Source organism: Glossina fuscipes, unplaced genomic scaffold, assembly GCF_014805625.2.
Source record: "Glossina fuscipes isolate IAEA_lab_2018 unplaced genomic scaffold, Yale_Gfus_2 28, whole genome shotgun sequence".
Taxonomy (NCBI): domain Eukaryota; kingdom Metazoa; phylum Arthropoda; class Insecta; order Diptera; family Glossinidae; genus Glossina; species Glossina fuscipes.
In genome coordinates, this window is record NW_023998423.1 from 5,192,459 (window position 1) to 5,205,664 (window position 13,206).

The window sequence follows — 13,206 nt, forward strand, 5'->3', positions numbered from 1 at the left end:
TCTTATTAGTTTACATGCCATTCTTGAAAACTAGGGATCAGAAAATACTAAATAGTAAAAAAACCCCTTTTTGTCGTATATACCGAGCAATAGAAGTTAAACAAATGAATGGAGTCAGTGAAAAGAATGATCGATGCAAAGCGTTATGGTTGCGCTATATTGCCTCTGGTACACCTGGCCGATATTTTCGCGACCAGCATCAATATCTGAATCGAATTAAGCATATCCTTCCGTCCGTCTGTGTAGTTATGTCTGTTGTGAACGTTTCCCTGACCGCAGAAATGAAGCTATCGGTTCCAAAATTGGCAGAAAGATTGGAAATTCTTGCACGCAGGTTACTATTGAAAATGGACAAATCGCTCAAAGGAGACCTCTGTAGCCATCTTTTTTTTTCAAAAATAAAAATTCTTCGGTTATGGTTTTGGAAAAACCGGCCATGTCCACGCAATATTATAAAATATTAAAACTTGATTCTTTTGTCAAAACATTTGCAGCGTCTTGAGAGAAGCTTCCGAGAACATATAAAGTGTACATATTATCGATCAACATCAAATGTAAAGTGTTTTAGATATGTTTGCCAGTCGTCTGTCCATTTGTCTCTTGGTTAATGTGGTAAACGTGCTCATGGAGTTATCTGCTTGCTGCAATTGTGTAGTCCCTCCCGTAAACTTTCGCCCGTCAAACAACATATCTACAATGCTATAAAAACTGAAGACACCTTTGCTTTCTACCTTGCACTTTTATTCTACAAACACAAGATCATAGAAAAAATCAGCCACGCCCATCCAATAATATAAAATATAAAAATTTTTGTTGTTCGTTTTTTATTTTGTTTAGTCTTCTCCAGACTAACGGCGATGGGTATAAAACTTTCGGTTACAGCCGAATATCATTTTCTTACTTGAGCATCGTTAGGTCCATGTCTGTGTAGGCTTTGCAACGTGTCTCTTAAGCATAAGTCAATGTAAAATATATTAAAAAGTTAATGTCACTTATTTCCCAAATATTAATTGACTAAAGGGGAAATGAAAGAAATAACCGGAATGAATACACAATGAATTTCTGACCTCCTAAAATTAATAATAAAATATTAATTATGCTAATACCCAGTTAGTTCACTTTCAAATGATTTTTATTGATCTGATAATTTTGTACTTAATAATAAGAAACCAAAGGAAGGAAGTACAAATAAATTGCAATGCCTGCCTACTCAATGAATGTTGTGGAAAAGAATTTGAAACTAAAATAATATTGAGTTTAGATCGAATCTTTTCATACTCATCGCTTGCTAGCTTTTGCACTTTTTTCAAAGAAATACTTTTCGAAATTCAAGAGAAACCATGCGATAATCTCATAAGCGTAACAAGCTCTGTAAGTGCAAGTACTTTGTCATATAAATGAAATACAATTGCAAAATAACATTACCCAAAAGTACTACACTCTAGGCAATGCAATACCCTAAAGCAGTTGTCCCTAAAACTCGAAAATCATACAAATTAAGCGGGGAAAGGGATTACGGATTATCTGCTTTGTATTTTCTGGATTTATGAAACGGTTTGTTGGGTTTTTGATTTGGATTTGAGTCTGCAAAATTTGAAAAAGCCTGTAAGATAGACTACGGGCAGACATAGCTAAATCGCTTCTATTATTCACGTTGATCTCGATCATTTAACAAATTTAACGTACCTTCTGTGATGCGTACTCGGTTCTCAGTTCTCAGTTGTTTGTTCCCAATTAGTAACAATTACACACGTAATGTACTTAAAATTGTTTTTTTCCATTGCATTTTCTAATAGTAGCAAAAGCGGCATATCTTTTTTCACGTATTGACTTGTACACACATACACACACTCTCTTACATATGCTCATATTTCGCAAAAGTTTATTTTAAGTTTTTTTTTTTTTTTTTTTAAGTTTACAAATAATTTTCCACGATTACAAACATGACCATCGAAAGGGATTAAGTTTCATTTTTGCAAAAAAAATTTCATCGGTATAAAAAGTGATTTTTTTGTGACAAGGTCTCGGCGCTCTTTACAGAGAGACTTGATGTAAACTAAATAAATAGTTTTAATTAGATTTCATTATGAGACATAAATAAATGCATATTTTACAATTTTCGCTGTAATTTTCTATCCAATACAATGGACGATAATTTAGCCTTTAGATGGCTTTTTCTTATTACCCGGAAATTGTTTATTTTTAACGTAATTATTTTACTTAATAGCGATTATGAATTGCTTTAATTAAAATTTAATTGTAATCACAACACATTTAACACTTATTCGAAGAATGTAGAAAAAAAAAAAAAAAAAAAAAAAAAAAAAACCAAGAAAACATAACCGAGAGTTGAAAGAAAATCAGTACAAAATTCGAACCGACAAAACAAAATGAGACGTTGTACTCGTTTAGTGTAAATGTGCGCGCCAACTAGTTGGTCAAAGTGCTAAAAACTACGTCAAAACTGAAAAGACAACGAACAACAACAGCGGTGGCAGTATGTGGCAGCAGCCAGGCACAGAAGACAGACAAAAACACCTACTTCACTATGTATGAATACAGAATAAATGTACATACACATGAACACACATTCTTATATATTGTTTATGTATAAATAAAGAACACACCAGCAACAGCGGCAACAGCGGCAGCAGCAAAAGCAGCAGCAGCCGCAGCTTGTAGAAAAATAAAACCCTTTGCCCACACCGTGCAACCAGCCCAACAGATTCTGGCCGCCTCTCTGCTGGTTTCACGCTTCGAACATTTGTCGCTTAGCATTGAGTGAACGAGAATGTATCCACATCCAATTATTATTATTTATATGTACATATTTTTGTTTTCTCTCGTTTCTTGTTTTCCCTGCTTTTTAAACACCACTATTGGAGGACAGCGCATATACGCTTTGTTATTATGTTTGTAACACTGATAACACCCGCCAAGGGACTGCAAATGTCAATATTAGGTCCGCCAGATTTTCGATGTATTAATCTACTTTTATATTACAGCTGAAAGCCCCTATAAAAAACATCCATCGCCGCTTTACACTTTAAATTTTATATACTCACCCCTGTCGTGCCATTTCCTCGAATATATGCATTACGATTGCTTGATTACAGATCTTATAAAAATATGTATCGCGCTAGGTGACAAATATACAACATACAGTGGAATTCAAAACTTTCGCCATCAGTTGAGCCTCGCATCAACGTCCTACATAGCTTTGCACTGAGTTTGCCAGGACTACACATCACTAACCCTTATAAAAACGCTGATCACATTTGTGGACTTAAGAAATAGTGTACCCGCCATCAAGCAATTGCCATGTAGTGAGTTTTTCGACCGCGAAAATCTATATTAGAATTCGTCTAGGGTCCCTATGCGTCTAAACGCACTAGATGTATAGGTAAAAGCAGTGGCTCTCTCATATTGTGTCTATATATATATATATATATATATATATATACGTATTTCGCAACGCATTAGAAGTCCCTTAAAAAGATGAATCACTCCTCGGAATATATATCATAACCATAACCATGTGATTGTGGCTCGAAAAGTGTTGCCATTAGAAGCCGTTTCCCTCAGGAATCTAAGAACTTTTCCTCACATAAATGTTTCTGTACTCAATTAGCGCGAAATCTCAAGACATATGGGTACAGCTAAACGTACCTCTCGGTCTCTCTATCGTGTACCTTTGAAATTCGCATAGTCGCAACAGCTAGACTGGAGACCTTCAAAGCTCCTAATTTATGCACCTTACATTGGTCTAAAAGTTGACAGGCCATTACCATATAGTCTAGTGGCAGGATATCCGGCTTTGTCGGGCCCGGGAAGTCCCAGAAGGTTTGATTCCTTGTTATAATCCTATCAACTAAAAGTACTTACCAAAATCTTATTAAAAGGGAGCAAACAGAGCAAGTTGCCTGAATGAGTTAAATGCTCACGGAACTATGCAACTGGAAATTTTGTACAAGAATTTCAGACTCATGTTTTTTTCCGATTATAAGCCATAGACAGGAAATTTTAGTACTTTCCCGACGAAGTCTGGACGAGTTTCGGTGATTTGTAAACGATATTTCAATTTTGTACTTTTACCTTTTACAACTTTAGTAACTTAAATGGTAAGTCGGCAATGAGCCGTGTCTTAGGTTGGGCACCAAATAATTCCCCCTTGGTACACGCAGTGTATTCGGTTCGTCACTTACCGCCGTTCAGGAAACAATCACAATAAACTACCAGCTGCTGAAAAAACAAATTGGATGCGGGCGTACCTACTGAGGAACCTTCAATCTAAAATCGTACGTTGATGAGGAAGATATAAAGAATCTTCAGAAATCGGTGCAAAAGTCGTATCTTTTATATTGTATTACAAATGATCTCACAAAATTAAAATACTCATGTCTGCTGCTGGTGAATATAAAAATAATCAAGCATACATATTGATCCACATATGTACATACGCGTAAACAATTCAATACAAAGGCATAGAATAAAGCAAACTAGAGAGTTGAAGCAAAAGAAGTCGTAAGAAGAGACTAAATCTTGAAAAAGAATCAAGATTAATAAATAATAACAAAAAATACTGCAAAAGTCAGCATGAAAACAGTCACAAACACCATCGAGCTTGCACTTGTACGAACAGGCAAACATACCAACAAAAAGATTCATATGAGGATATCAACATCACACAAGAGCAATGTAACAGCCACAACAACAACTATTAAGCAGAATAACAATAAAAAAGAAAAAAAAAAGAAAAAAAAAATAACAAAAAGATGCATTCATTTCTTCACACCTTAAGCAACGTTTTAGTAATAAATGAAAAAAATGTGGAAAGGTGAGAATACTGTACCAGTTTTGACACGAATATGGGATATGCGCTACAACCTTCAATCTAAGTCAAAGACTTTTCCTTATTAAAGTGCAGATAATAGTTCGTTAGCTGAAACTTACTATACAGCAAACACTAAACTACTTTATTAAACACTGGGATTGTGAAAATTCATAACTCTAGACATTTATTAATATCTAATGTAGATTTTGAAAAACCTTTAGGGAAAAATATTCTCAAGTTTCACGTCAAAAAATATCATATAAAACTTCGCAAATTTCTATACTTTTGTTATACATGTGTGTATATGTATGACATGGGTTTCTCAATAACTAAACTTGATACAAAACTTCGCCATGCTACAAAATCAACACTACTCGGTCCGGTTACTCTATGGCTACCTGTAAAGAGAACATGATTCTCGTCTATTTCTTTGATCAAAGCCCCAGAATTCTTGACTATTGGAATATTTTTCACTTTAAACGATTCTCGCTTTTATTGGGAGTCTACTTTAAAGGGAGGGCGCGAAAAGTCCAAATGCAAAGTTATCAGCTGACTTGACTCAAAAATGCCATTTCTTGCCGCCCTTCAATATTAAATAAAATCATTGTATTATGCTTAATACGATCGTGAAATCTTCTTTTGGGTATATTTTCTTTCATAGCCACGATGTGATTTTCTAAAAAGGAATCCAACGCTTGCTTACAATGAATGCTAACGAGACACCCAAAGAGAGTAATTTGCGATAGATAAGAGAAGAACTAAGTGGTATTAACCTCGATTCCCAGCTAATGGCTGTGCAGACGCATCATCAGTTACGTGGTCTGTCTTCTCGCCCTGTTGGTGACAAATGCCAATGGAGCTGAACCCTGTTTAGGGAGCACGTGAACGTGAACTTTTCGCACTAACACCCAGTTTCTTGTCTAGCTTTAGGTCCTTCTAGAGTCTTTGTATGTGAGCAGAAGCCACAACAAGACCCAGTTCCTTGTCTAGTTTCAGGGTCTTCTAAAGTCTTCGTATGTAAACTAAAACTAACCTATAAAAGTGATCAAATTTTGTAGACGAGCTAGTTAGCCAAGAAATTAACTATTATTGCCTACGACTCTCTTTACCCTCTTCTGGAACCAAACAAGACTACATCTAGTATAATAAATCTGCGTATTTCCTCTTTTATCTGATGGATACCTGCTCGTACAGCTTGCAAAAGTTTTGATCAGTATTAAATAATAGTTTAAAATATTTATAAACATTTTCTGAGCAGACAGGAGCCAGAACGTCTTGATAATGATAAAAGTTTACACCCACCCGCATAAATTCAACGGAATGTATGTATGTAAGCAGATCGATCGTAAGTGCGCGAGCACATATCTTTTTAATTTCTGAAGGTTTCAATAACAATTTTAAAAGTGTTAAAAATTTGATAGCATTGTGACGCTTCTTATAGAGGAATATAGCAAAGAAAGAAAGAAAAAAATAAAAATAAAAAGACAGCAACCAAAACAAGATCTCATACCAATATCAAGGCAAAGATGAAATATTCGGCATATGTGTGTACACATATCCATGCATAAAACGAAGTAGGCATCGTATACTTGCATGATGACAAAAGCACATCAGGCCATTCTTACACCTAAAATATATCCGACTTTTATCTAAAGAACTCAATGAAGCTCAACAAAAGTAATTCATTGCAGCTGAAAACGAACGAAAACAATAAACAAAAAAAAAAAAAAAAAAAAAAAAAAAGAAATAATAAAAGCAAAAAAGACAAACAAAAAAAAAACAACGTTTAGTTTACACCGAACGTTGGAAACTTATTACTAAGAGTTAGCTGATGCTGATAGCATCGCTTTTTATTAACCGTAGACTTACTGTAGCCTCAGAGTATTTTCTTTTCTAAACAATTGTGACGAGTAACTAATACCAATACATAGAAACATGGTAGTTTTGTATCGAGTATCGGGCAGCGACTTTAAGAACTCAGAACAGGTAAAAAGGTCACGATGATCTTTAAAAAATGACAAACAGATTGTTCAATTTATTATACTATGACACTTCGAAGGATAACAACCTGGACAAGCAAGCAAACAAATGGACAAAGGAAGAAATAAAAAAAATCCAGTTTTTAAGATTCGTTTTACTTTCTATTGCATATGTATGCATTTCAATTATGTGATCACTCACGAACCGATTTAACGAATGACTCGGATATGAAAAGTCCTCATAATTAATGAAGAAACTTTATTAGCTTTCGTTTACTTATTTATATATTCATTTTATTTTTTTTTTTTGGACCAATGAGCACCATTTTCTATAATAAATGTATATTCAATAAATACTCAGATCAAATATCAGATTATTAGTTAACGTCTTTCTTTTACGATTAGAAGTAAAAATATACTAAGATTTTTAATTTTGTTTCTCATATTAAACACAAGTCTTTTAGATAATAAAGTCGTTTACTTGAGGAGATCACGTACACTTTTCAACTTGAGTTGGAGTCCTTCCCTCTCAGCTGCTAAGATCAGAGGGATATCGCTGGTCACCAATCAGTTACCTTTTGAACCAAGAAATTTCACAAAATAAGCTTCAAATGCACATGCGAAAGGCATTCGGTTTCTCTTCCCTTTCATAACACCAAGTTGAAGTCTTTCCATCTCAGCTGCTAAGATCAAATGGATGTCGCTGTCCATTCATCAATCAACTTTCACATCAAGAAGCTTTCCAAAACGACCTACGGATATTCGGTTTCTCTTCCCTTTTATCAGCCCAAAGCAAGCACATATCAGAGCTATTGAAAGATGTAAAAGTTGGGTGACAATTACGCGTGGGCAACTAAATCGTTTCATTTACTTCAATATTTTTTCGCTTGTTTAAAATGACATTTTTCAATTCAAAGATTTTCAACCTATTTTTGTTACCCTCACGTTCTGACGGCGGTTGACGGTTGCTTTCAAAATTCTGAGTGTTCAACATCCAAATTGTCATTCTCGTGACCCAGTTATCAGTTCTTCTTTGGCTGATCACAGAGCGCCCACTTGGCCTACTTTTCAGTTCCTACCCAAGAAGAGAGAGAAAAATTTACAGCTGTTCAAAAAAATCAATGGTCAGATTTTCTCCGCTAGAGGCCCTATACGCGTCCTTTACCATCAGCTTAAATATCAATGAAAATTATTGAATCGATTTAATGACACTGATACAATATACAAAAAAAACATTTCCCAAGGTACGTTCTATATGAATTAAAATCGTTGTAATTGACCCTATGACACGCCCGATATTAATTATTTATTTTTATTATTCTGCAATGCCTTTTCGTTGGACAGTGGTAGACTAAGACAGTGGTCAGGAATAATTCGCATTCCGCGTTAGCTTCACATACAAATTTTATATTTGGTCTACAATTCAAGATAAGGCCCATCATTTTTTCGACTAACAGCGCAAGAAAGCTAAGGGATTTTATGGAGTATTTCCATAGAAATGATTCAAGTTTGTTTACTTCCTTTTTGCTGTGAAGTTCTTTAAAATTTCTTTTATTGTACAAATTATTAAATATTAAATTCATTAATTTAAGCCATCAAAAATAGATGTTTTTATTAACATTTACCAAATACTTAAATCTTTTTTTGAAAGCCATCACTGCCATAACAAGCTTAAGCGAAAAAATTTAATCTACAATACTGCAGAGAGCCGAACCAATAACAGATCAAATGAATGAAGTGAAAAGTTTTATATGCCGGAGTCTTGCTGATGATCGAAAATGAGGCATTATGCTCCTTTTCTCTCCCTTTGTGACCTAAGCTTGTCCATGGCAAAACCAAATCAGAATAATTTGAAAGTTAACGTCAAGCATCGAGTCATTGGAAAGCGATTTGCTTGTCAAATAAAAGTAATTTCAAGAAAGAGAAAAAAAAACCGGTTCATGAGTTAACCGACTCTTCTTCACTTTTGACAGAAATATATGTTTTTATGACGAAGAATTTTTGTGAGCTGCATGTTTGCTTGGTTTACATCCAAAGGGGGATTTTCTCACCTTTATTGTATAAAACACAAATAAAACAAAAAAAAAAAAAACACAATACTAAAAAATATTATTTTCGCCTTAGGCAGATTGCTGAATACACATTACCTGTTCATTTGTTGCTTGCTTAAATTTAAATTAATGTTAAGATATCTATTAATTAAGAAAAGTGTGTCAAAAACTCCGGCTTTTCAGTCTTAATATAATTCTTTTAAGATCACGTATAGCAGGATTCGACAACGTCTCTCGCCAAAAATGCTTACCTTTTAGGTGAGTTAAGCACTACTTCTCGTAACCCTTGAGACGCAAGCTTGAAGACACCGACTAAACCAAGTGTTACGTATAGCTCATGTCTTTCTTTGTACTTTTCCAAGTATTTTAATTTGATGAGACATTTCAGATAATTTATTTCTAGCAAATTACCTTTCATCTAACAAAAAAAAAATCGACTCATTTTTTTTTTTTTCAAATTTTTGCTGAAACCGAGAGCAAAAAATTTACTTCTTGTATACACCTATATATGTACACATATGTGTACGTATTTATATTATGCTACAAAATGTTGCGAACGCTATGTTAAATTGAGAGAAACGATAAAAATGATTGTTAGCACGTTTTGTTAACACCTTCAAAACACAATTCTTTTCTTTTTTTTTTTTTTTTGTTTTTTCCTTTTTCGATATAAGATTCGATTGTTTCTCCACAATTTTTTGTTTCTTTTCTTCTTTTTTGTTTTTTTTTGTTAAGCGTAGGGAGGCCTGTTGCGCAATTGTCCTTAGCTCATTTTTTTTTTTTTTTTTTTTTTTGCTTTCAATTCGTCGGTTATAAGTTATTGTGTTTATATGTCTTTGTCGTATTTATGTGAAAAATTTTTACCTTCGCTTGATTATTGCACATTGAAATCTTTTTAGCTCATTCTCACCTTTAACTCAGGTAAATATGTTGTTTTATTGCCTTTGTAACATATAAACCACGTCACCAGATGAATTTCAATTCAATTCTATTTCATATGAATAACATGAGTACTGCTTATACGGAATCCTTTAAGGGTCTTATTGATATCTATATATATATATCTGTACAATCTCTTGATTTACTAAAAAATTCGACTTTGAAAAGCATATAAAATTTAAGATTAATCTGTTTTCGAAGGAATAAAGGCGAGATTTTTTTTTTTGCCATAAGAAACCTATGTTCGCGACATACGTAGCATGCTTGATCTTGCCAGTTACGACGAGTAGTATAACATTGAAGGGCTTGTCTAAGGTTAATAGGCAAAAGTACCGGCTTCCATTTGTTTCTCTAGTGAAAGTCTTTATAAACTACTATAGCTTGCTGGAGAAAGCCAAGAGTTTGAAATTTTAGTGAATAATTAAATTTTCAACCGTTTCCACACCGTTGCTTCTATGAAACACGATTTTTTCTGCTTTGTCTTCATCTGCAGCTTTCAAATATAATGCATAATACGTAACATACGCACAAAAGTCAGCACTAATTTGATCCGCCCCGCCTATATAATTAAATATATTCACATAGGCATCATAAAATAATTTCTATATAGTCGCAGTTACGAAAAAGAGAAGAGAAACTGTAACCGAACCGGGATGGAAGCTGTTCAAGGTCAGCTGTTTCGACTTCCAATCTATAAAAATATGACTGATTAAGAAAGAGATATGGAGAAGTAGTCCAAAAGTTCAACTATGCAGATATCCAGTCGAGTATGTAAATGATTTCGGAGAATATTTCAACTAAGCCCACCCAAGTGAAATAAGTCCACGGTAGTAATACGTATTAAAGGGAGAAGTGATGATTCATGAATCAAGAATGAATTATATTGTATATACATATGTATATGAAAAGACTAAAAGAACATTCTTATTATATTCTCCAACCAATCCGCACGATTCGAGAAACACATCGCCCTTACCCCGGCCACCCGGCCACCCGGCCGCGCAAACTAGATTTTTAGCCTTACAATATGGTATAACTAATATATATACAATACATAATATTTGATATCTAAAACGATTAACAATTTATATTATATAGCTTAAGTAATTTTCTGAATGATATAAAGTCTCTTCTCCCTTTTATTCTTAGCTTTTTTCCTATATATATATATATATAGAGCTATAAAAATGATAAGATAAATATATGAAGTACAACTTAGTATACTTAGTACGCATATATATATGTATTATATATGCATATGACATATTTTCTAATGTTATTCATAAGTCTTGAGACTCAATGATTCGATTTAAGCCTATTTGTGTCATACTGTATTTTCTTTTACTTTTTTTCATTCCTTTTTAAGTTCACTTTAGTTGCACGATATTATATTATTATAGCATACAATACATTTTGACAGGCAGCGGTAATCATAGTCTTTATGATTGCTATTCCGCTGTATAAGAATTAAGAGCATCCAATTATAATAATTGTGCTTTGACACCTATATACACGATTGCTTACTTCATCTCATTTCAAAGCAAAGGATTAAAGTCAACTAATCTTATCGTTTCTTTCGTAACATCCAAAATGCAACAATTTTAGAGAGATTTAGAGAGATTTAGAGATCACTTGCATATATGTAAAATTCAATTAAACGATACGAGTACTTTTCCGCGAAGATGAATATAAATTTTTTTTACATAAATTCATCAGACACTTACCCCACAAACGTTAACAAAACGTTTAAGCAACATATTAAGCCTATTCGTTTGGTAGATTAATGTAACTGCAGTGCAGTAACGTTAGCGTGAACCTAAACTATATACCAGCAAATGGCTCTCTAACTTTCAGTTAAACAAAGCATTTACAATTAATTTCCTCAAGCAGAAATACGCTCTATCTGATCCAAAAAACATAAGGGGTCTGTCAACAGTATTGCTTAAAATGTGACTTATTCATGGAATTACGGCTATAATAGCGCACTGAAGAAAATGTAAAACACTAACAGAAAAGAACCTTTGAAGCAATCATCATCAACTAGTTGATCTAAAAGTCGCATATTTCGGCGGTCCCTGGCACTTGCCCCGGGCGTTTCCTAACGATAATATTGAAAATTACTTAACTTCAGTTACGGTTACGGAGGTTTCTCGAACACCTCCTTATAAAGTGGCGAAATTTCACCTTGAGATTGCCAGGATCCTAAGAAGAATCCTAAGCAGCCAGCTTTACAAGAACATAACTTCTTTTTATTGCCAAATTTTCTTTGTTTTGTATTCTTTTTTAGTCGTGTGCGTATCGAAAATGGAAGGATCAAGTGTAGGACTAAAAAGTTAACTTTTTGCCGGAAGAAATTCCGAAAGTGATTTTTAAAAGAAAAGAAACAAACGAGAAAGAATTGATCCCATGCGCTTGAGGAGAAGCCAAAAAAAAAAACAGAGAACCAGACTTAGCAAAGTATATATACCTGTGCCTAGAGGTACCTAGAAGTATATTATATAAAATGTCAAGTCCCTAAAGCTTCCCGAACCAAAATAAATGGAGGCAAAAGACGCGAATTAAACAAAGTTTAGACATAAAAGAGGGTAAAACTGTACCCAATGCTTGCAAGTGATAAAAATGGAAAACTAGATCTCAAATAAAGAAACGGTGTGCAACTAAAAACTGAAAGGACAAGCATCGTAATGTTTTGAAACGATATTGCAATGGTCGCTGACAAGGACCTTGTTGATGAATATGCTTAATACTTAGCAGCTTACGCCCAGGCCGTGAGGAGTATTTTCAAAAACTGGTCGATAGGAAGCCGCCAAAAGGGTTGGGGAAAAGGTATTAAAATGTAATGTTTAGACTAAAGTTTACTTTTGCACTACAGCATAGATCTTCTCGATCAAGCCACGCTTTTATTGCTAATATTTGACTTAACTGTGACTAACAGACCAATTGTAGAACTTTTCAAACATTGTTAAATTCCCGTCTGGTTAGCTATTCCTGCTGTAACCTAACCTTGAAAACTTTTCATTCAATGAATCCCATTTATTTAGAGTGGTGCAAGTGTTTCGTAAGCCTCGATAAATACATTTACTATTCAATATATTTATTAGAAATAACTTCTCTATCTTGACACGTGTGTAAACGAATTTCTGATCTTTCTCAGGTACCGATTGATGAAGCGAAACGCATACCCGTACTTTTGGTACTTTCTAAGCGTACCGCATAGTATAAGAATATTAACATGACCTCCGTTAGAGATCATTCCATTCCAAAGAAATTCTTCTATGTATCTATAGATTTGTGTATATGTTTATATTCATATATCTAAAAATTACAACCACATCCACAATTCAGTTTAACAGACCGTTTGCCAAGCATCTATCTATCTATCTACTCAGTCAGCTAACGAAAT

General features: G+C 34.0%; 1 protein-coding gene across 4 annotated transcripts in view; it reads right to left on the bottom strand.

The window, feature by feature from the left end:
* LOC119636797 (leucine-rich repeats and immunoglobulin-like domains protein 3) overlaps positions 1-13,206 on the bottom strand; it is a 36,248-nt gene that overhangs the window by 19,779 nt on the left and 3,263 nt on the right. The window contains exon 1 of one of the 4 annotated variants that reach the window (XM_038032409.1): positions 1,687-3,407. The exons of the other annotated variants lie outside the window; for them this stretch is intronic. The gene's annotated coding sequence lies outside the window, so the exon portion shown is untranslated. Of the gene's footprint in view, positions 1-1,686; positions 3,408-13,206 lie in introns of those variants that run through there. 4 annotated transcript variants of the gene reach the window in all.